Source organism: Prionailurus viverrinus, chromosome A3, assembly GCF_022837055.1.
Source record: "Prionailurus viverrinus isolate Anna chromosome A3, UM_Priviv_1.0, whole genome shotgun sequence".
Classification (NCBI taxonomy): domain Eukaryota; kingdom Metazoa; phylum Chordata; class Mammalia; order Carnivora; family Felidae; genus Prionailurus; species Prionailurus viverrinus.
This window is the reverse complement of record NC_062563.1, coordinates 121,615,979-121,641,167: the sequence shown is the minus strand read 5'-3', so window position 1 is coordinate 121,641,167 and position 25,189 is coordinate 121,615,979. Positions and strand designations below refer to the sequence as shown.

Below are 25,189 nucleotides of genomic sequence, written 5' to 3'. Positions count from 1 at the left end.
TTGATAGATCTGGTTTTTACTCATGAGGGTGGGATTGACATTCTTTTGTGGCTCTCTGTATTCTGAGTGGAAGTGGAACCCTTAGAGTTCTTGACAAGGTGTGCTATTTCAAACAGCTCTTTATTCTGATCCCTCTTTCATGCTTTCTCTTGCCTTCATCTGCCTCTTGAGTATTTCTTCGTTTAGGATTGAACTTAAGGGGCTCTTTCTCCTGTGAAACCTTTTCTGATTCCACTAAGTTAGAATGAAACATTTCTTGACTTGTACAACTGTCTTGACTCTTGTGCAGCTGTATTTCATTTTTGTCAGCCCATTGAAGCTCTCAGTGAGATTGGGCAGCTTTTATTATCTGAGGCTCCTCACTCTCATAGGACTGTAACAGTTGATAGATTTTTCGATAGGCTTACGGTAAACTTGAGAGAAAAGATAAAGTGATGTACAAGAGAACTTATATTTATCAATAAAATTACAAATTTGTGAAATCACACTACATAGGTTTCTGTACTGTTTGGTCTGTACAGTTGCTGCTCTTGAACTCTAAATTCCTTTTAAAAACAACACTTAAATTTGTGGAGTCTAATTTCTTACAATCGCGGGCCTAGTTACCCAAACTAGTATATATTCATGTAATGAAATGTCACGGAGCTTTAAAAACAGTGCTGAAACAGACCCTAACATGGAACACCTGTAGGATGTGCTGAGTGAAAAAAAGTAAGGTGTAAAACTGGGAATTTTGTTTAAGAAGATAGGAGAAATAAGACTGTTCTTCAGTTAAGTGTATTTACATAAAGAATTGCTGGAAGGACATAGAAAAAACTAACAAAAGTGGTGACCAATAGCAATCAAGGGCAATGTGAGCTGCATGTGGGTGACATAGGAATGAGACTGTTAAAATATGTGTTCCTTTTACATCATTTTTCAGTTTTGATAAAATATTTTGATGTCAGTGTATGCAAAAGATGTAAACTAAAAATAATAAACACACCTGTGGATCTTAAAAGATAATAGGAAAATCTGAAAAATACTTTAGAGATGATAAAAATGTTGGCCTATGAAATAAAAATTGTGTATGAGATACCTTCATTTTATGCAAATCAGATTTTATAAATGAAAAGACCACATACAGAACATGGAAAATTGCAAAGAGCAAGGTTTTATGAATTTATGAATCTGGCTCCAGGTGAATAAATATTTAAGAAGGGTGTCTTTCTAGCACGGTTAGAGAGGTTTCGGTTCTTGACTCAGTAGTGGAATGGATGATGCCTTAAAACAGAAAGGAGCAATGTGTATAGGCAACAACCATAACAGAAAGACACAGTACTCAGAGTAGACTGGGCAACCATTTCTTACTCATGAAATCACTTGGCATGTCCTGGGAAACTGGTAAAATGTATCTTAACTGTTGTTGGGACGAATTGGAGATGAGAATACCAAAGAATATTCTTACCACAAATTAAAACATATAAGGAAACAACAATTACATTACTGCAACAGATTATAGCCCAGAAGTCAGCCTTATTTTAGAAAAACAAATGAAATATGTGGGAAAAAAAACCCCTTATAAACCAAAGGATGGTGAGAATTACTGAATGTTGTCAGGAAAACTGGTTGGCAATTCGGAAAACAGTTTAGAGTCAAATCTCATTTCATACATCTTTTGGAATGAAGTATTGAAACAATTAGCCTATAGACAAGGTAAAAATCAGAGTATTTATCTGCTGTCATTGAAGGAGGAGAAATTTCTAAGCAGAGAAATAATAAACGGAGAAGGCAGTGGTGGACAAATCTGGCCACCTAAAAATAAAAACTTTTATATTAAAAACTAGCAATTGAAAAAACGTTCAAAGTAAATGAAAGAGTGTTTTCATAATAATAACAACCTACACAAACAGTTAAGGAAAACATGAAGAAACCACTTTCCCATCCCACCTCCCATAGGACGGGAAGAGGAAGTGTACCAAAAGTTTGGAAGGAAAGGCAGTGTGAATAATGGGGGAAGGACCTGATTAACGATATGTAAAAGGCTCACTGGATAGCATTCATTGTTTAAAATTGGAGACTTTAGGGACACCTGGGTGGCTCAGTCAGTTAAGCCTCTGACTTTCTGCTCAGGTCATGATCTTGGAGTCTGAGTTCAAGCCCGTGTCGGGTTCTGTGCTGACAGCTCCAAGCCTGGAGCCTCCTTCGGATTCTGTGTCTCCCTCTCTCTCTGCACCTCTCCCACTCATGCTCGCTCTCTCTCTCTCTCTCTCTCTCTCAAAAATAAATAAACATTAAAGCAAATTAAAGTATATATAAAATTGAAGACTTTAATGTTAATAGCAGGATCAGTCCACATGGTTGTGTGATTTCTCTCTAGCAGGTGATTAAATCGAACCAGCATTAGGAATTTGAGGGTGGTGAAGTGGAAGGAAGAAAGTAATATACTCAGTAGATGGATAGCTTGGGTGACAGTCAAGATTTTGAGACTGGTAATAACACAGTAACTACCTGGAGAAATGAGAGCAATAGAGCACATCTAAGGGATCAAGTCTGGACCTAGGTTACGAATGATAGATTGGGATATTGAATGACAAAGAGAAGAGAGTAGGAAGCCAGATGGCTTGAGCTTGAAGGCAGGAATGGGATTGCTTGTGAGTTTGGGTCTGGAAATATCACTGTGGGGAAGGTTGATCCCTACTGTGTTAGCCTTCACTGTAGAGGGCTCTTCTCAAGAGCCAGATTTAGCCCAGCGGTTGAAAGCAGTGTTCACTGATAGGTTGAGGATGTAGAGGTGATTTGTTTCACTATGTAAAAGAGTTTTCCATAGGTTGCCCGGGGGGGAAAAGGTTAAAAGGAAGGGCAGTGGTGGGGGAACACATGGGGTGGGTGAGAAAGCACAGAGAAGACTGGGGTGTGAAAATAGGGGAGAGGGTAATTGGCCAGAATGGTTTGTGTTTTGAATAAAGCCCAGGGATAATGGGTGGAAGCCATAGGTAGAATTAACTGGCACAGTTCCTGAATTGACCTGTGATATAGTGATCATCTCTGGACCTAATCCACTGTGTCTTTGTGATCTAAAGGGAATATTAAATTTAGTGAAAAACTTAACCCTGAGTGGTAAAGCCTAAACCAGTTAAGCTTTAAGTAATGAAAGCCAGCAGGTTTCACATTTCTTATGCATCCTCTGATAATCTGCAAAGCCCCCCACCGTTAGGAATTAGCTTTGAGATAAAAATGGGAAGATATAATACTATCATTAGTTTAGAAAAAATCAAGTTTGTCATGTCCCAGTGACAGTGATCCGGTAAGGAGCCATTGCATTGAGGTATCTTCTGCGAGGAATCCCATTCCCTCCTACTGTTCCACTTTACCTAAAACTGGGTGCTGAAGCCACTGCTGCTGGGGTAACGTCAGCAATTCTGATGAGAGTAAGCTAATAGTTGAGGGTCACGGTCTCCTCGGAATACTGATGCAAAGCCCAGTTTGCTACATATCTTCATTGGGGATCTGAACCTTTTTAAAGCTAGTAACTAATGGTCTCTTATTAATTAATTAATTAATTATTGAGCTTTTAATCTTTAATTTCAATTTTTAAAATCTGTAGTAGGGACAAGGATGAGAATTGGCATTTCTTGAATAAAGCATCTGTGTAAGAATTTTCGTGTGCTTACAGGGAAACAATGATATGTAATAGAATCTAAATCTGTAATGTTTTCAGTAGACTAAGTGTATCTTCTTTCTTCTACTGTAGATCTGTCCTTATTAGTGGAAATGTAACTGGAACCGACTCTGATGATAAAATCAAGGACCATCAGCAAGATCATGCAGTAGAAAATTTTGGTTCCAAATGAAGACCCCAACATTTAGAATTTCTACTTTTTCTAAGGTATTTGAGGCACAATTTTACTTTAATCTGACTCCTTGGAAGTCATTTTGTAATATTGGTTTCTATATACAGATTTCATAAGTTTAAAAGTTTTTGTATTAGAATGCTTAGCTTTTATGGAAGAATTCATCCTTCCCTACCCTCTTGCCCCCAAAACAGAAAAGATGCGGATTTAAAAGGGAGATAATCTTTATAATTAGTAAAGCATGTCAATTATAAGGAATATACTGGGTGCAGATTGAGACTGAGTAAACTAGGTTAGATAATAGTTTTAATTTTATTATTTATTAAATTATTTATTATTTATTAAAAATGTCAATTTAGTAATTATTTTATGTATGACTCTCTGGGATAGGCAGATGAATTAAGCATTCTGACAGAGTCTGCTCACATGATACATGAGATCTTAGTGATTGTCCTTTGGTTTGATTTGGAAACCTTTTTGTTCTTGGTCTCCTAAACTTATTATTAAGGGTTTTCTATTCACCAAGAGGTATCACTTTTACATGGGCTGTCTCTGTGGGACCTTTGGGATCTGATAGGTCAGTTTCACTTGGACCAGAAAAGGGAGATATGTAATTAAAGAATCAAGTGACACTTCCAAGTCATGGGGTGGATCCCACTTTAAAGACTACAAATGCCAGTTCAAAACAATGAATGTAAATGTAGTGTCAACAAAAAACATAGTGCTATCTATTTTTCTAAAATACATATAAATTCTAAACTGAATATAGTTAGGTATTTATTTAAAAACAAGAAAAAGTTTTTTTCTAATTATGTGTTTCCAAATAGGCAAGAAGTATGGAAAATTATTATTTTAGGGGGCAGGTCAAAGTTGGTAGTTCTCTGTATATATTATAGAGATTTGTAAATTAATCTTGCTCGAATACAGAGAAAAAGATCTGAGAAAAATGTATCACTTATTACTAGGATTATTAATTTAATTTTGTTCTGTTTTGGAAGAAGAATATGTAAAGCAATAAGTTCTAAAATAATAAGAATCCATGACATTGGAAAATCCTGACTGCGTCAGTTAAAATAAATGACTATCTTCTAAAGGGGCTGGTGTAACTGAACAATGTTTGTCGAAGAAAAGTTACCTTGAATCAAATAGATGAAAAAGAGATTGCTTTGATGAGAAGTTTTAGAACTGTTCTGGCAGCTAGTAGATATCTTGTACTTCTCCAAATTTTTTTGTGTGTCATTTTGAATCAAATAATAATGATGATTAAATATATAATTTGTCTTGTTTCCAGAACATTTCTCTTATTTTTTAACAACATTAGTCGAATGTCCAAGCTTTGCAAAGAATGATTCTAGATAATGGGGAAGAATATAAATTATTTATAACTTCCTTATAAATGAAGTTGAAGGCATTTTTCACTACAAAGGTTTACTGTTGGGGCTAGAGAAGCTAAATACACTCATTTGAAAACCATTTAAAAACAGTCAGAAGATGAGCACATAAAATCAAATTCTAGAAGTCCTTTCTGAGCAGTATAGTACTATGCTCAGATCTCAACAGAAGTTAGGATTAGGGAATAGGAAGTTCTGATCAATTGGATCTGCTAATGAATTGGTTGTGGTTGCTAACTATGGTTCTACTTGTGAAAGTGCAACATAGCCAAATTTATTTGCCTTATTCCTTAAATTAGGATATCTCTAATTCATCAATTTCTTATATCTCCCCACTCATTTATTTCCAAGCTTTCACACAATATCCTTTATTAATATTTTTTATTTTCCCCTTTGAAAATGAAGAAAAGTGAAAATTTCACAAACAAAAATTTCACAGAAGTTTTATATAATACATTTCGACAATATTTTTTTGTAAATTTTTTGAGGGGGGGTGCTTTAGGTTTTGAGATTGGATCAAAGCAAAATAAAATCACTACCTGAATTATGGCCCTAGAACATTTATAAGGTTATGTCTTAGATTACAGTTTACATTAAGTTAAAATGGTACCTTTAAAAAATGTTTGGACTCAAACATTTGAAAACAATTGTCAACAAGGTATATTGAGGGAATAGGTGTTGCCTTGCTACATTTCTCTCTGTGGGATGATGGAAAGAGCACAGGCTTTGGCTCTTCTCCTTCCATGCCACCCTGGGGAATTGAATTACTATTTCTGCCTTAGAAATACTACTTTTTAGACTTGTGATGAAAAGTGAAATGTGTATGAATTTTATAAAATAATGCTTCTCGGTGTGAGATTAATGTGGTTGCTAAAGACGGAGAAGACCACACCAGTAAGTATTATTCACAGTTACCCTTCTCATAGCAAAAAACAGGTCAACTCACACTACTAGTGAGAAGCTTGTAAAACCAGTTTCAAAGTTAATGGCAAATATTATGCTTGGAGAGAAAGTAAAATGAGCTTTTGGCAAAAATCCCTTATCAAAGGCATACCATCTGGAAAAGCAATTACTGTCATGTGTGCATGCTAGCAGAATTTTTTGTTTTTCAGTTGGATGAAAGCACTGATGTTCAGAGAACATACCAGCACTTCATAGAGATGTGTTACTGTTTTATCACTGAGAAATCCATACTGGGGCAGAGGATTTTTGTTGTTATTTTGTTTTGTTGTTGGTGGTGGCGATGGTGGTTGGTGGTCTTTGTTTTAGTTTTAAAGCCAGTGTTGCCTGGAAAAGTTGCATTGGTTCCTGTGATCGAAGCCCAGCAACGTTGGCCGCAGGGAAAGGGTGCACTTAAACTGCGAAGAAAAGAAATTGCACCAGGATATCAGTTCATACCTGCTTTTTTCAAGGAGAATTGGCATTCAGTAATGTAATTTCTGATTGTGATTTAGTATCAAAGAAAGTAGTAAAAATTGCGGATGTAAGTGATTTTTGACCACCAAAGCCATGACTTTTCAGTGTTTTATGAAGAAATGGCCAATAAGTATAGGATACTGCTTTTCCACAGTGATGAATGCTGGTGCTGTAGTGTGACAGGGCTTTAAATGTTTAATTTTTTTAGTAAAGTAAGGTAAATATCTCTTTACTACTGATAATGCCATTTCTATGATTTTAAGGGGGCATAGCATAGCAAATACATTAAGTACGTCAAATAGTCACAGCATCATGAATTTTAATGTTAAGGATGAGGTATGAGGATTTCCAAAAGTCTGAATTATGGTACAGAATAATTCAACTTCTAAGAGTTTGACCATTTTCCCCATACTTGATGATTTTATCAATTCATCAAAGAAAAAAAAAACAGTGAAATTTCATTGTGCATTTTAAAAAACCATACCCAAATTTTGGAATAGAACATGAAAAAATATGCCAGAGCCAGAATGCAGCAGAGAATAGGTTCGGAAGCTTTTGTTTTGTTTTTTTTTGGTTTTTTTTTTTTTTTTTTTGCATTTAATGGAATGCTGAAAGTAGACTTCAGTGAGACATAGTGCTGTAATTGATAATTTCTGGGTCTGTGTTCAATCATAATATTCAGAGTGTATAACACAGCTGATTTATAATGAAGAATTCAGGATTTTCAATTTAGTAGAAATATAGAATAAGAAGGAAATGAGTTGAATATGGAAAGCGGCTTATGGTTAAAGATGATTCAGACCTGGGCACTTGAAATCTCTGCAAAGAAGTTATCAAACATGAACAGGGTGTGGCAGAACAACGAAGGTGCTTAATTGGATGGGCTCTGGCTGGCCAAAGAGGAGACATTTTGAGTATCGTAAGTATAACTGCAGTATACTCAGTCACATCACCTTTGTTTAAGTCCGTGAGTGCATAATGATAGTTAAAAAAAAAGAAACAAACCCCCAAAACTCATGAGTTTTCTTTGGAGTATGCTAAGGATCCCACTGTACCTGAAAGTAACCATGTAGTTGAGGAGAGGAAGTGTCTTTTCTGGGGATTATTCCGGTTAATAAATGAAGAATGAGTGATCAGTAGAACAGCACCATTTTGTCATGAATCCCAGGACCTAAGTAAAGATTATTGGTGGCTGCTAACATCACAGAGAGACAGCCAGACATTAGGTTTCTCTCAGTGAAAGTTCACAACACTACCTATTAAGTATTCTTGCTAAAAAATTGAACTTGAGGGGCTCCTGGGTGGCTCAGTCAGTTAAGCGTCTGACTTCGGCTCAGGTCATGATCTCACAGTTCACAAGTTTGAGCCCAATGTCAGCCCCGTGCTGACAGCTTGGAGCCTGGAGCCTGCTTCAGATTCTGTGTGTCCCTCTCTCTCTGCCCCTCCCCTGCTTGTGCTGTCTCTCTCAAAAATCAATAAATATTTTTTAAAAAAATTGAACTTGAACCTGAATTGCATCAAGCCTCTAGCTCTCATTGCCAGTTACTGGAAACACAGAAAACAGGGAAATAAATGAAATGATACTATGGAGATGCAGCCAGCAAAATCAAGGCTTTGGGGAAGTCCTTGGGACACACAACTTGTTTTTTTTTTTTCAATGAATAAGTTGTAGGGAACAAAAGAAGAGAAGTGACAAGGAAACCTGGGATTAATAGCAATGATTGGACTTTATTTAGGTCCAGATTTTAATACATAAATATTTATGAAATAATCAGGGAAATTTGAACACTACATATTTAGTATTAAGAAATTATTGTTAATTATTAGGTGTGGTAACAGTATGTAGTTATATTTAAAAAGAGTCATTATCTGGGGCGCCTGGGTGGCTCAGTCAGTTAAGCGTCTGACTTCGGCTCAGGTCATGATCTCGCGATCTGTGAGTTCGAGCCCCGCATCGGGCTCTGGGCTGACAGCTCAGAGCCTGGAGCCTGCTTCGCATTCTGTGTCTCCCTCTCTCTCTGCCCCTCTCTCACTTGTGTTCTGTCTCTCTCTGTCTACCAAAAATAAATCAATGTAAAAAAAATTTTAAAAAAAGTCATTATCTTTTAGAGACACATACTGAAATGATAGTGGATGCAAGGATATGTCTGGGATATGTTTCATTATTGTCCAAAGTAGAGGGAAAGCTGTGGGTGGGGATTAAACCAGATTGGCCATGAGTTGATGTGATCATTGTTTAAAGTAGGCACCTGTGGTGTTGGGGGTGGTGGTGGTGGTGGTGGTGGTGGTGGTGTAATTCTTGGTACTATTCTCTAAGCTTTTTTGAACATTTCCATACGAAACAAGTCCAGAAATTTACATTCTCTTTGTTGGCTTATAGGAGGACAATTGAATTATATGTATTTAGCAACCTGCCGAATTCTTATTTCTGATAATTTCCCGAGTCTGTTGGGTATTCTGTATAGAAAATCATATTGCCTACAAAAGGATAATTTTACTATACAGTGCTTTCTATTTATCAGGCTTTTATTCTAAGCACTTACACATATTAACCCATTTGATCCTTGCAGGAGCTCCAGTGATGCAGACATTAACTTGCCCAGGGTTACTAGCTGGGATTTGAATCCAGGCATTCTGGCCCCAGAGTCTGTACTTCTTTAGGTTTTTGTATTTCTCCTTGTAACTTCTCTCTGCTCTAATCCCTACACCTTTTATTTTTGTCTTAGTGTGCTGGCTAGAAGTTAAATTTTAAATAGCAATTTTCTTTGTAATTTTGATTTTGGAAATTGTCTTTATACTTAGGGGAGCCAGAGTCCAGTTGAATTTACTTCTTTACAAATGTAAGGTACTCATTACTAGTCTAAGAATTCGTGTGTAGCAAGAAACAAAAAGAATAAAAGTGTATTGTAACAGCTTCTAGTGTTTTGTTTTTTGTTTTGTTTTGTTTTATTTTGAATTTACCTCCTGATCTGTAAGCAGCCTATTCATGGCTCATTTTACTTTCAATTACTTGTTGATTTCTTTGGTCCTGTTTGCTGAATTTCTTTGTGAATCTTAGATAAAAATTATTCCTTCCTTTCCCCAGCCCTCACATCTGTTCTATAATTACTTCCCACCTGACTTTACATAGGTTGCATGAGACAAAATAAGACAAAGTATGTAGTATGTGGTTTAGCACATAATATATATCTAGTAAAAATATGCCTTTTGGCTTAAGAGATAACTACTTCATAATGTTTTTTAAAAAATAGTTCTTTTTCTTTAATTAATTTTTAAAATGGGGAAGGGTGGGTATATACGGCTTAGTTGCATTAAGAATTCCTAAGCCTGGGACAGGTGGCAAAAACTGTTGATAATATGTTATGGTGGTTTAATGAATAATCTCTGTGTTCTCTGTAAAGAGCTTTTTTATAATTTTCTCTGAGTTTGAGAAAGGTTACTGGGAGAGCTGGTTTTTAAAAGAATACTTGCCTGTTAGGGGGTGAGGTGGGAACAATTTAGGGGGAAATGTGACTTGTTCCAACTACATGGGTTTTAAGATAGCTAAGCTTCATGAAAGGAGGCATATAGGCTCTAGTAAGAAGGAAAATTTTGGTTTCACCCTCAAGAGAAAGATGAATCACAATTACAGCCTTTCCCTAAAGGTTATGGAAGGTAGCCATTTGAAGGCATGGGCTAGTTAAAAGTTGTACTATTTTTCTGTACTTCACCACACTCCTCCCTCTGACTCAGGTACACCTGTGATTTTATATAGCAATAAACTGAAGCAACCTAACATATCTTAAATTGTATTTTTGAAAATGATGGGGCACTTGGGTAGGGCTCAGTCAGTTGAGTGTCTGATTCTTGACTTTGGCTCAGGTCACGATCCCAGGGATGTGGGATTGAGCCCCGTGTTGGGCTCTGCGCTAACCATGGAGCCTGCTTAAGATTCTCTCTCTCTTTTCCCCTGCCTCTCTGCCACCTTGCACATGGGCTTTCCCCCTCTCTGTCTCTCTGTCTCTCTGTCTCTCTCAAATAAAAAAAAAGAAAAGAAAGTTGACATTAAGCTATTGGGAAACTAAAGATGCTAGTAGAGGCACAGGAGTTCCATTTTTTCAAATGACAGCTATAATCATTGAGTGGCATAGCTATTAAAATTGAATAATCAGTCGCTTGACAAAGAGGAGGCTTTGTTGTTATGGGCTATAGTTTATTGGTTAGAGATAAAATATATTTTTTGAAGAATAAAATAAATGTGTATGACAGAAACTCACTTTCTTATCTGATCATGAAAGCTTTGAGTAGAAAGATGAAATACTTTCCAAATGACACATGGATACTTTGGAAACCAAAAGGTGCTCTGCAGGATTAAGCATAGCTGAGAGGTACTCAATTTAATATCTGTTATCAGTTAGTTGGTAAAAGTGTTTATTGTTCTGAACATGACCTTAAATGAGAAGGCATAGCTAGTGTCAGAGTATGGGATTAGTGAATCTAAGAGAAAAGAGAGCTGATATGAGGAAAACAAAAAAATAATAATAAATATTTAATGTTCACTTTGTGCCAGGCACTATGATAGACATTTTATATGCCTTTTAAGATTTTGTCCAAATAACTCTGTGACATGTAAACTATTATTGCATCTATTTTATGTATAAGAAACTGAGTCTTAATAAGGCTTACTTTTGTTTGTTTGTTTTATTTAAGTAGGCTTTAGACCCAGTGTGGGGCTTGAACTCAACCATCCTAAGATCAAGAATCGCATGCTCTACCGACTGAGCCAGCCACACATCCCAATAAGGCTTACGTTGAAGTTAACTCACAGTAGAGTCAGGATTCATCCATCTCTTTCTCTTGGGGTGAAACAAAGTTTGACTTCAGAAACTAATTTTTAATCAGAATTAGAAAACAAAGGAATCATTCTAGTTCAAACACACTGCAAAAGCATAGATTTGGCAAAGCCAGTGATATATGGATTTTGCTAGTTCAGTGTAAATTTCCGATATGCTAGGGCTCCTGAGTTACTGTAATCACAGATATGTTAGTTAGAGATTCTCATGCAAGAAAGGTCATAGTTCTGACATACTACTTAATAGTCAAATCACAGTTTACTATTTTAGAGAAGAAGGAGGGATGCATTATTTTTGAAAATGGTGTTTGATATGGAGAACTTACCAGTATTTTATCACTTTAGTTTCAATTAAAAATGAACATGGAAGGGCGCCTGGGTGGCTTAGTCAGTTAAGCATCTGACTCTTGATTTCAGCTCAGGTCTTGATCATGGGGTCGAGAATTCAGGCCCTGTGTTGGACTGCATGCTGGGCATGAAGCCTACTTAAAAAAAAAAAAAAAAAGAACATGGAAATGAATTTAAATAGTCATTGAAATTTTCAAGAACTTTTGGACATTCCTTGAGATTAGATATTACTTACGTTATTAAGAAACCCTCTGCCTGTTACAGGTCTAGCAGTGTAAACATAAAGTTAGGTTAGGTGCAAAATTGGGAATCTCTGTCCTTACTCTTAATATCATATGGGTATATTTAACGCTAATTAAAAGTGAAAGACTGACTATAGTATAAAACATGCATTTGCTTTTATAATGGGCCTTATTTAGTCATTTCTAAAGCTTTTATTTAAATTGAGATTAAGTATACTTTTCTAGTTGACCATGCAGTGGTGAAAAAAACAACATAAGTTTTGGGTTAAGCCACAAAAGAAAACCTCAGTAAATTCTAGAAAAGTTGAAACTTTTTGTGTCCGTTTTCTCCCTACAACAGAAGTTTAAAATGCACTACTCCAACCACTTGGAAAAATCAAACAAAAACTGTTCTTAAATAATAGAAGATCAAATATAAATAACAAATTATTAAGTAACTGAAATGAGACTCAGGCTAAGACTAATACTGCTCTTAGAAGTAAATTGATTAAGGGAGGCTTAGTCGGTTAAGCGTCCAACTTGAGCTTAGATCATGATCTTGCAGTTCGTGATTTTGAGCCCTGCATCAGGCTCTGTGCTGACAACTCAGCCCTTGGAGCCTACTTTGGATTCTGTGTCTCCCTGTCTCTCTGCCCCTGCCCTGCTCACGCTCTCTCTCTCTCAAAAATAAATAAACACTAAAAAAAAAAAGTAAATTGATTAAGAAAAAAATGAACTCAACCTCAGAATTTAGTGTAACAAATAAATAAAGTCAAAATAAATGCCTCAGAGAAAGGAAGGATATAAATAGGATAAAAGCAGAAGCTGATGGATTAAAAAAGATACTAAGGGTATGCCAGGGTGGCTCAGTCAGTTAAGCATCCAAGTCTCAGTTTTGGCTCAGGTCATGATCTCACGGTTAGTGGGTTTGAGCCCCATGTCGGGCTCTGCGCTGTGGAGCCTGCTTGGGATTCTCTCTCTCTCTCTCTCTCTCTCTCTCTCTCTCTCTCTCTCTCTCTCCCCCTCTCCCCCCTCTCTCCCTGCCCCTCCCCTGCTCTTGCTCTCTCTCTCAAAATAAACAAACAACAAACTTAAAAAAAAACAACAACCAGGAACTGTGGAATTGAAATATCTAAGAGCTATTTCTTAAGATTAAAAAACAAATAAATCTCATTTTATCAAGGAAAAAGATAGAAAACCAAAGTATGAAAGAATAATGGGAATATATATAGAGAGAGAAAAGAGATTTTTTAAATTGTGAGACAGCTTTATTTAACTCTAAGCCAGCTGATTTGAAATCTCTCTGAAATGAATTGTTAAACACTCAAACTGCGTTAAGAAGAAAATCTGGGTAAACCAAGGATTATGGAAGAAAGTTTAAGGAATTTTTTCCCAAAATTGATTCTGGGGCCAGATCATTTTGCCAGTGAGTTTTTTCTAACTTTCAAGGAACATGTAATTCCTATGGTGAGAAACTGTTCTAGAGATTATAAAAAGATGGAAATATGCCCAACTAATGTTATGAAATCAGTATGACTATCTTAACAATGGTTACTTCATGAGAATGAGGATTCTTTTGGGGAGTTACTGTTTTAGTTTTTCTGTAAGCACAGATTTTTATTGAAATTAAGATAATTGAGAAAAAAACTACCCAGAAACTAAAAACTTAGACAAAGATGTCTTTGTATCTATAAATATATTTGCTGTTACTAGTGCTGTTTATTCCTTTGTGTGGATCCAAGTTTTGACCTGATATTCTTTTCCTTTTGCCTAGAGAGCATTGCATGTCTTGTAATGGATTTTTCTCAGCCTTTGTCTAAAAACCCACATTCATTTTGAAATATATTTTAACTGGATATAGAATTTTAGGTTGACAGTGTCTTTCTTCCAGTACTTAGGACTAGAACTCCATTGACTTCTCATTGGTATAGGTTCTGATCAGAAGTTTTTGTTTTTCTGTACATAACAGGTCTTTTTTTACACTTCTGGCACCTGTTTACATTTTTTCTTAATCACTGGTTTTCAACAATTTTCAACAATTCAAATATCTATATTTATAGTTATAGTTATATATTTCTTTAGAGAGAGAGACAGACCTGGCTTACAGGCAAGGGGCAGAGGGGGAGAGAATCTTCAGCAGGCTCTACACCCAGTCAGAGCCTGACATGGGGCTCAGTCTCATGACTGTGAGATCATGACCTGAGCTGAAATCAGGAGTCAGACGCTTAACCAATTGAGCAACAACCCAGGTGCCCCTGATTATGATATTTCTAAGTATGGTTTGCTTTGTTTTTCCTTCTTGGATTTTGTTGAGCCTCATGGATCTGTGGGTTTATGGTTTGAAAAATATCCATTATTTCTCCAAAGATTTTTTTTTTTTCTGTCATGTTTTTCCCTCTAGAGTTTTGGACCCCAATTCCATGTATATCAGATTGTTTGGTATATTGCTTCAAATCATTGGTGTTCTCTTTCTGTTTTTCCTTTTGTTCTTTTTTTTTTTTTTTTGTATTTTTGTTCCTCTTTGTACTTCATTCAGGATATTTTTCTATTGCTGTGTTTTCAAATTAAGTGTTAATCTGCTGTCGGTCCCACCCAGTGTATTTTTCATTTCAGATACTCTATTTTTCATTTCTAGAAGTTCCATTTTGGCCTTAAAAAAATCTTACACTTATCCCTCAACACTTCCCATGTGTTTCTGTACCTTCTTGAGCATATTGAGCATATTTATAGTAGCTCTTTTAACATCTTTGTCTGCCAAGTTCTGTGTCTCTGTCAGTTCTGCATCTGTTTCTATTGATTTGTTATTCTCCTGGTTATAGGTCATATTTCCCTTTTAATTTATATGCCTGGTAAATTTTCACTGGATGTCAGACATTGTGAGTTTCATGTTGTTGGGTGCTGGATTTTGTTGTATTCCTTTCAATGATGTTAGTCTAAGTTTTGGCATGAAGTTAAAATTTTTTGAAATCACTTTGATGCTTTTTTGAGATGTGCTTTGTTTTGAGGAAGCTTCGTTAGGGTGAGTCTAGAACAGCCTATTTTCCTAGAGCTAATTTAGAGTTGATAACTTCTGAGAACTTAATGTCTCATGTATTATGAAGTCTTTTCACTCTACTTGATGGGAATACAAACTATTCCTAGTATGAGTTTTAGGAATTCTTTGGCCTATTTATTTTCCAGTGGTCCTTCTATCAACCTTAGGTAGTTTCTTCTCATACATAACAGATCACTACCTGCCAAAGCCTTGAAGGGCAGATCTCCAGAGCTCTGTTTCTGGGCACAGTTCCCTTTTCTCTGGTATGCTTTTCCACACATTATGGCTGCCTTGGCCTCCCTGAACATCAGTCTCTGTCTCCTCAACCCTCTGAGATTTCCAGGCTCATTGAAGCCCTCACTGTCTATATTGCATCCTGGAAACTGCTTCAAGGGTGTGGGGTGGGGCAGTTGTAGGGCTCACTTCATCTCCCTTCCTCACCCCTCCATTTTCTCAGTGACGCACTCCTGCTTTGACTGTTGTCTAATACCTGAAAACTGTTGTTTTATTAATCTGTCTTACCCATTTTTCTGGTTGTATAAGGCAGGAGGATTAATTGGATTCCTCTTACTCCATCACAGCTGTTTGCGGAAATACTTGATGGATTATCTTTTCCTTCTTTTCTGTGGGTTAAGATGTAGGCCTATGTAAAAGAAACCAAGAAACCAGTTGCCTTAGTCTCAGTGTGTCAGGTGTTAGACTTACTTGTAACTGAGGCAGAAAGAGTCCCTAGTTGCTTGTCCAAACCTTTTGATAGTAATAAACAGGCAATTTTGCCTGGTGCGTCCCTTCTCATTTTCACTCTCTGGAATCTACTGCAGTGGTAGGGTGGTTGATCAAGGATTATGGTACTCTGAAATCTTGTTCAGATACCAATAAGTTTTTAACACTCTTACTTTAAGCTCAATTAAGACCCATTTCTATTTACTTTTCCTCAGGCTATTACTCACCTTTAATTTTATCAGATGTTTTGGTTGTTACTAGCTAGCTATCTAACTGGTTGTCCTTTTTCACCTGGGTTGTATTTACTTCATTCATCATGTATTTTTCTGCATCACAGTAACTTTTAGGATCTTGGAAGGGTTTGATCTTTATGCATTATATCTTCAGTTTTGTTCCTGCTTTCTGTTCTTTCTTTCTCTACTCAGAAATGAACAAGTGAATAAATAACTGAATTTAGACAAAACATTCACACATACATATGCACAGTGCATTTTCTCCATTCTGAGATTTTTTTTTTTTAATTTTTTAACGTTTATTCATTTTTGAGAGACAGAGTATGAGCAGGGGAGGGGCAGAGAGAGAGGGAGACACAGAATCGGAAGCAGGCTCCAGGCTCTGAGCTGTCAGCACAGAGCCCAATGCGGGGCCCAAACCCATGAACCATGAGATCACGACCTAAGCTGAAACCGAAGTAGGACGCTCAACCGACTGAGCCATCCAAGTGCCTCTTCATTCTGAGATTGTTAATTGTGGTATGTACTATTGATTTCATATATCCTCAAGAAAAAAGAAACATTAAATTTATTTTAAAAATTCTTAGAAATTAACTGACAGAAGCATACATTTATCCATATAATTTCTCTACCATCTTCTTTGGAATCGTGAAATCAAATCTGATCCTTTTTCACATTCTCACCTGTGCTTGCTTTTTTTCTTTATATTTTATGATGATATAGTCTTGAGTCATATGGGAAATGTTTGGATTTAACTGCTTTTCTTTTTTGGCTAAACTCATAGTTTCGGTTTTTCTACAGATAAACTGTGAATTAAATAACTTCCTTTTTTCTTTTTTTTAAATAACTTCCTTTTTGAGACACCTGGAAACTTTTGACAAATTCATACCCAGTGGTTGGGTGTTAGTACCTTGTAAAAATGTAAATTGGCTGCACTACTGTCTCTCTTCCAACTCAGATAACTCTGTGATCTATTTTGAGAGGTTGGGCAATTTCTCCTGGCTTTAATTGTCCTTGCTTGTCCTGCAACAGACAACTTTTCCACCACAATAGCTTTTTATTTCAAAGATTCATCATAGTTCAATCTTTCTGAAAATACTCTCAAGCAACAGGTAGGCTTTTAGATTTACCTTAAAGTTGAACTGTGTATGAGTTAACCTGTGCAGTTAACTCAGCTGTGGTCATAGTTGGTTAAATAGCTTCTCAGGAAAGGTATTTCCCATAGATTTACACATGGGTAAGCAGTGACAAACATCACAACTTACCCTTTCCCTTGGCTAGGGGGAGGTGTTTGGACATTAATTCTGATACTTCTGGTTTCAGAAACCTAAAAATATTATTTTAAGAAAAATAAATATCTTCAGTATTGAAAAAATATGATTTAGGAAATGAATATACCATGAGCAAGCATAAAGTCTGTCAGGTGGTTGAATTATTTAATAAGTTTTGAGATGATCAAATAGCAGCCACAAAAATTGGTGTTGAAGCTGTCTGTATGCAAATGTATGGTAACGTTTTAAAATTGAAAAGCTAGGGGCGCCTGGGTGGCGCAGTCGGTTAAGCGTCCGACTTCAGCCAGGTCACGATCTCGCGGTCTGTGAGTTCGAGCCCCGCGTCGGGCTCTGGGCTGATGGCTCGGAGCCTGGAGCCTGTTTCCGATTCTGTGTCTCCCTCTCTCTCTGCCCTTCCCCCGTTCATGCTCTGTCTCTCTCTGTCCCAAAAATAAATAAATGTTAAAAAAAAAAAAAAAAATAAATAAATAAATAAAATTGAAAAGCTAATAAAACTGTGCAAAGAATAGTAAGAAGACTAAAAATTTTACCATAAAAAATTTTAAGCACATCTATATAAAGAAAACTAATACAAAGCCAAAAATAAAAATAACAAAATGGAAAATATTTACAAATATGACCTTAAATATTATCTAACATTACTATGAATATTTAAAAATATTTACAGTACAAAGATCCAGTACGTACGTTGATAAAGCCATGCCCATTAGATCATAAGGAGGCATAGAGTAAACAAACATAAGAAAAAGAGTCCAGCTTCCTGGGAATTAAAACAACAGTGAATAACTTTTTCATACTCATTGAATAAGTAAACTATTTTTACTTATATTATGGGAATCCAGTACTTATGCATTGCTTTTGGAATTGGTACAGTTCATTTAGAGTGTAGTATGGTAGTATATATAGTAAAAATCATAAACGTATCTGTGATCATTGATTTAGTAATTCTACTCTTGGGAATTAACCCTGAGTAAATAATTCAGAGCTATATTCACAGTAATATTACTTATAATAATAAAACTGAGGACAACCTAGTTGGCCAACAGTGGGAAGTTTGATGTATTATGCTCATTAATATCCAAATATTTCATATCCACTGTGTAAGTGTAAGCATGGTGACAGTAGGGACTGTATCACTTTTGTTCTCTGCTGTAACACCATTGGCCTAGAATAGCTTTTCATATACACATGCAGAACCTGTTTTTAAGTACCTTAGTGAGGAAGGGAGGGGAAGGGAGGGGAACAAATTGGCCGATGAATTGGCGCCTGCGTGGCTCAGTGTGGCTCAGTTGGTTAAGCGTCTGACTCTTTTTTTAAATTTTTTTTTCAACGTTTATTTATTTTTTTGGGGACAGAGAGAGACAGAGCATGAACGGGGGAGGGCAGAGAGAGAGGGAGACACAGAATCGGAAACAGGCTCCAGGCTCTGAGCCATCAGCCCAGACAGAGCCTGACGCGGGGCTCGAACTCACGGACCGCGAGATCGTGACCTGGCTGAAGTCGGACGCTTAACCGACTGCGCCACCCAGGCGCCCCAAGCGTCTGACTCTTGATTTCAGCTCAGGTCATGATCTCATGGTTTGTGAGATTGAGCCCCCATTGGGGCTGACAGAGTGGAGCCTGCTTGGGATTCTCTGTCTCTCCGTCTGTCTCTGCCCTTTCCCTGCTGACGTGTGCATGTGTGTGTGCGCGCGCTCTCTCTCTCTCTCTCTCTCAAATAAATACATAAAAATAAAAAAGTTGACATTGGAAGAGTTACTTAATTCGAGTTCAATCTGGCATTTGTATACAGAACAGATTCAGGCAGGGAGATCAGTTTAAATTCTGTTGGAAATGGAGTGGAACTTCGTGCGAGAAGTCCACTTACAGTAATTGTAAAACTATTTTGTTTTCCATCTTGACCTGTGGATGGGGATGATTGTCCCTTTGTGCTAATGTTATTTTTATTAATTTTAAGAGTTAAATTTGGTTATGTAAAAGGACAGTGCTGTTAGGAGAATAAGTAAAAATTTAAATATATAGGAAAAATTTTACCGAAATCTTATGCTTACAATGGTTCACAAAAATGCTCAGGGTCAAAATAAAATTGTTTTAGAAAGTCTCTATTGAACTATGCCACATGGATATGGAATTCTTTCAGCTTTACTTTCATTTTTGTAAATCTCTCCTTCACTAAAGATAGAGGAAAACTATGTCAAACTGTCGTTTGTTTTGTCAAAAGTATTGTTAGACTTTCTTTAAAATTATAATCTTGTAGCGAAGGATCAGACGTTTAAAAATTATGAATCGAAGGCCTGGTTTGCTCTCTAGGGCTTTATGAAAAAGAAGGGTTTCCACACCCATCTAGTTTTTAACATGTAAGTGACACTTGGGTAGTGAAAGTTGACATGCATGAAGCAGTTCATTGTGCTGAATTAGGGTCACGAGGTTTATTTGGAATAAACTAAGATGAGATTTTTAAAGAAAAACCAGTGTGTTGCCAATAGTGTGGTGCAAAACTAAATCTGCATTGTTTACAAAATAGAGAAACATCATAAATTATCTGTAGATAAACATGTGCAGATTCTTTAAAAAAAATAGCAAGCATTTTATGAAGTAATTGGCCAGTATTTTTGAGCATTAATGTTTAACATTCAGAATTAAAAATTTAAAGGAAAGCTTTATATGACAAAATGATGAATTTTTAATTGAATTGACAATTCAGTTGAATTGTTTGAGTAGTGGGTTAGAAGAATATACCCAAGTGCCTAATACCCAGGGTAAGAGGTTGAGTTGGAAAAGGGCTTTGCTGAGTAGGTGATATTTTACCCAAATCTTAAGGTTATTTGAGTATGTACTGTCTACTCTGCATGCCAGATATTGGGTGTGTGTATGTGTAATATATAGTTCGTTCTTTAATGGACTAACAATTGTTTGTAAACTATAACAAATACTGAGATATGGGTAATAATAATATGCCATGGGAACATAGAGATTGACTTGGAAAAGGGACAGGAGGAGAGGAGAGTTAGAGCTTTGCAGAGAAGGTGACATGAGCTGGGAATTGAATGGTGGATAGACCCACACACCCTGGAGAAGAGCGAAAGGTATGTTCTTAGATGTAGGGAGTGCAGCATGAAGGGATGTATAACAATTTTCTTTCCTTCTTCTCACTAAATATAAATAAGCATTTTGATCGTTTAATTGGTGGCTGTAGAAAAAAGCTTTGTTATTATATCAAATAATTTCTCATAGAATTCATTTAAGATACCTTAACCAATTAAAGTAAAAATTATCTAGACTGCAAAGAGTTATGGGACGCTGGAAATGTTCTAAATCTTGATTGTGGTAGTGACATGGGTGTTTTCTTTTGTTAATTCCCACTTAAATTAGTCGTGTTTTATTGCATATAAATTTTATCTAAGTGATGTTGATTTGAAAATTGTCTGTGAAATCACGTTTTTTCCCCAAATTTATAGCTGCTATATAGATACTGGCTTTCTAAAGAAAAGACTTTCAGCTCTCCATTGTCAAACTGAATGTCCCAACAAAAGGACAAGCATATAGCATTTAGCAGAATGAAAGTCCATGCTTTCATGGCACTTACGTTTTAGTAGAGGAAGAAGACAGATAATAAAGAAAAAAAACTCATAGTTAATTTCAGGCGATTAAGTGGTATGACAGAAGTTAAAGAAGAGAGTGGTAGGGAAGAGTTGTCATTTTAGGTAGGGGGAGCCAAGTGAAGCCAGAATGAGAAATTAGCCATAGTTTCAAGCTTGTTGATTGTGTTCTTTAAATATGACAGACACTGAACTCACTTAAGATTAGAATGAAGACTGGATACCTGTGGAAATTGCATATGTAATTATATGTATGTAATTGATTATGCAATTGTAAGGTAGAATATAAATGTTGAAACTTAAAATGAAATAAATTGAGATGTGGGAGTTATGAGTATACTTTTCTCAATTTTTGTAGCAGAAATTCAGTAAATACTATCTAAAATTGAAATGTGAGTTAAAAAGCACACGCAATATTGGCTGATAATCTTTTTTTCTTAACGTAAAGGAATCCTGACCTCCATGTTTTCTGATGAGAAATCTGCCGTCATTCTAACTCGTGTTCCTCCATATGCAAATGTACTGTTTCTCTCTGGCCACTTGTAAGATTTTTTCTTTGTGTTTAGTTTTCAGAAACTTTTTATGTGTCTGTGTCTGGATGTCTTTAGGTTTAACCTGTTTATAGTTGGCTAATAAGCTTCCTGGATTTGTTAGTTACGATTTTCACCACACTTGAGAAATTGTCAGCCATTATTTCTTCAAGTAATTTTGCAGTGCACACTCTTTCTCCTCTCCTTCTGGGACTTTGATGACATGAATGTTAGAACTTATGTAGTTGTTACATAGGTCTCTGATGCTTTATTAATTTTTGTCAACCTATTTTTCTATTACTTAGACCAGATACTTTCTTTTTTAAAAAAAAATTTTTTTTAAAGTTTATTTATTTTTGAGACAGAGAGAGACAGAGCGTGAACGGGGGAGGGTCAGAGAGAGGGAGGCACAGAATCTGAAACAGGCTCCAGGCTCTGAGCTGTCAGCACAGAGCCCGACTCGGGACTCGAACTCACGGACCGTGAGATCATGACCTGAGCCGAAGTCGGCCGCTTAACCGGCTGAGCCACCCAGGCGCCCCGAGACCAGATACTTTGTATCAATTGATCTTTAAGTCCACTGATTCTTTCTTCTGTTTTTCTGCTCTCAGTTTTGGCTGTTGTATCCTTCAGTTCTAAAATTTCCATTTGGTTCTTCTTTGTATCTTCTGTTTCTTTGCTGAAATTTGCTGTTTTGCATATGTTTCAGTACCGTTTGTAATTGCTTATTCGTTCATTTTACTGATACCTGCTTTAAAATCCCTGTTAGATAATTCAGATATCTTTGTCATGTCAGTACTGGTGTCTTGTAATTGTCTTTTCTCATTTAGGTTGAAGTTTTCATATATGGCTTTATTGTTTTTGTTTTTTTTTTTCAGAATGAATTTAATTATTATAAAAACGAATCAGGGAGAATAAGAATAAAGCGGAAACAGAACCAGTTTTAGCTGTATAAATTCAATTTCTTTCTCTCTAAAGTAGAAATTACAATGTCTACTTTGTAGACTTTTTTTTGAAAGACTACATGAGAACATGTAGGTAAAGTATCCAACCCAGTCCCTGGCTTACAACAAATGCTCAGAAAATATTAGTTTTGCTGCCGCCGCCGCTGCTGCTGCTCATTCTCTTCCTTCTCCTCCTCCTCTCCCCCGCCCCCGCTCTGTTTTGAAATCATTTCTGTCAGCTACATAACACTTTAAGGGAAGAGGCCCTTTAAAAGAAGTCTTCACTCCTCCCCTCCCCACCAGTTCTTTAAATTGATTGCTTAATACAAAGATTGGCCTGTTTCTCAATACTGCCTTAGTTTTTTTTGTTGGGGGTAGACCTTTTTGTTGTTGAACTTCTTGTTCTAGGCCCCTAGGAAGTGAGCTTCCTTCTTCTTCTAGGCCCTAGGAAGTTCATCTGCTTGCTTCTGTTCCTTAGAGAATCCTCTCTCTCCAATGCCTACTATCCAGGGCATTGGATATCCTTTCTTTCTACCCAGATGACAAATACACTTTCCCTTTTTGCTTTAGGGTTTTACAGCTAAGCATATGAGAAGGGTAGGAGGAAGAGGTAGAGAAGGGGTGGTGGTCATGACAAATATACACAGTGGTATGGCAAAGCTTAGGAAATTCTGATAGGTTTTTAAGGCCGTCAGTAGTCCTTGATTCTTGCTGAGTTGGTAATTGGAAGCCTTTTTGAACTAATATATCTTGATTTTTTTTCCTTTTCTCATGAAACCCCTTTTGACCATCATGATGGAAGGATTTCCCCTGAGGAGAATGTGACATTTAAGCTGAATTCTGAAAGGTGAGTTAGAAGTGACTAGGTGGGGGAAGAAGAGTGTGCTGGCAGATAGAACCAGCATATCTAAAGGCCTTTAAATAAGAAAGGACTTACAACATATTGAAGATACTAAAAGATGTCAGTGTGGAAATAAAGAAAAGTTGCCAAGATAATACAGGATGCCCATGTGCCTCGCTTTCCTGTAATATTAACATCTTGTTAAAAACCATGGTGTATTTTTCAAAACCAAGAAACCAATATTGGTACATTACTTTTAGCTAAGCTCCAGATTTTATTAATATTGTACCAATTTTTCTGTTTCTAATATCCTTTTTCTTTTCCAGATTAGGATCCCACATTTTATTTAACTCTCATGTTTCTTTAATCTCCTCTGGTTTGTGACAATTTGTTAGATTTTTTCTTCTTTTTGGTAGCATTGACACTTTTGAATAGTACTGGTTAGATATTTTGTAGAATGTCCTTCCATTGGATTTGTCTGATGTTTTTCTCATGGTTAGATTTAGGCTATGGTGTTTTGGAAAGAACAGCACAAAAAGTGAGTCGCCCATTTCTTTACACTGTATCACAGAGTACAATATCAACGTTACTATCATTGGTGAGGTTTATGCGCTGGAAACCAGTTTAAAACATATTACCATATGACTCAATAGTCACCTTCTGGGTATTTATCTTAGAGGAAAAAAACTTAATTTGACATACAAATCTGTACACAAATGCTTACAGCAGCTTAATTCATAATCAATAAACACTGGAAACAGACTGAATGTTTTCCTGTTGGGTGAAAAGATAAAAAATGTGGTGTATCCATACAGTGGGTTACTACCCACCAATAAAAAGAAATAAATTAATGATACATGTAACAACTTGGATGAATCTCTGAGACATTGTGCTAGGTGGAAAAAAGCCAGTCTCAAAAGATTACATACTATGTGGTTCCATTTATATGGCATTCTCTTACATGACAAAAAGACAAAGTCATTCTGATTAGACCAGTTAGGGTTTAGGTGTTGTAGGAAGGCGTGGGGGTGGGGAGGGGCACGGAAATGGGGCTCTCTGTCTTCTGCTTGTGTCGGTGGTTGTGTGGTTCTATATGTATAGTAAAATTCAGAGACCTGTACACACAAAAAAAATTACTGTGTGACAATTTACAAAATATAATTTTTAAAAAGTGAAGCTAAAGTTAAAAAAAAAAAAGACTGCAGAACTAGAGCACAGAGAGCAGTAGCAAAAATGATAGAGATATGAAGAAGTAGAGAGGAGCCACATCATTTGTTCCTTGTAGGACTTAATGGATTTTAAACAGAGGAATAACCTGATTGGGTCATTTTTAAAAGAAATTTATGAAATACTTTTAATATTCAATGTGGAGAGTGAATTGATAGACTGAAGTTCTAAGAGGCAGAATAGAAAATAAGGCATTTCTTGCATCTTTCCCACAAATATTTGTAAAGTCCCAGTTCTTGAAGTCTGTTTATGGTGTTAGGATTATTGTGATGATAAGAGTCATTATAACTACAAGCAATCCTTTGTTTCTATACTTTCTGACTTTTTTATATGACCTGTATTTTTGCACATTATACCCTGCTTTCCTTAGGAATAAACAAGACTTAGTAACCAACTAACATGATAATTGCGTAGCTGTGTCTGTCCAGTATTTTGGTTTCAAAAGTGTTGCCATCTTTAGAAAAACTATTTATGCAGTCTTTGGATTATTTTTATACTTGTTCCTATTTTGTAAAAATGAGTGGAAAATCAGTTAATAGTGATAATTATAAGTATGCTTATAAACTGAATATTAGTTAAGACCATCATGAAAATTACAAATCTTTGGCTTTAGTCAGATCCTTGTCAGATTAAAGTGTATTAATCCAACAGTGTGTGTTAAGTAAGAGGGCAGAATTTGAAGAAAATACAGAAATGTTGTAATTATATTGTTGATAACTGGTCTGG

General features: G+C 36.2%; 1 protein-coding gene across 8 annotated transcripts in view; it reads left to right on the top strand.

The window, feature by feature from the left end:
- The window catches only part of NCOA1 (nuclear receptor coactivator 1), a 216,775-nt gene that overhangs the window by 27,778 nt on the left and 163,808 nt on the right, over positions 1-25,189 (top strand). For 6 of the 8 annotated variants that reach the window (XM_047852331.1, XM_047852330.1, XM_047852326.1 and 3 more), the window contains exon 2: positions 3,734-3,868. The gene's annotated coding sequence lies outside the window, so the exon portion shown is untranslated. Of the gene's footprint in view, positions 1-3,733; positions 3,869-22,438; positions 23,243-25,189 lie in introns of those variants that run through there. The other 2 variants (XM_047852328.1, XM_047852329.1) reach the window with 2 other exon arrangements.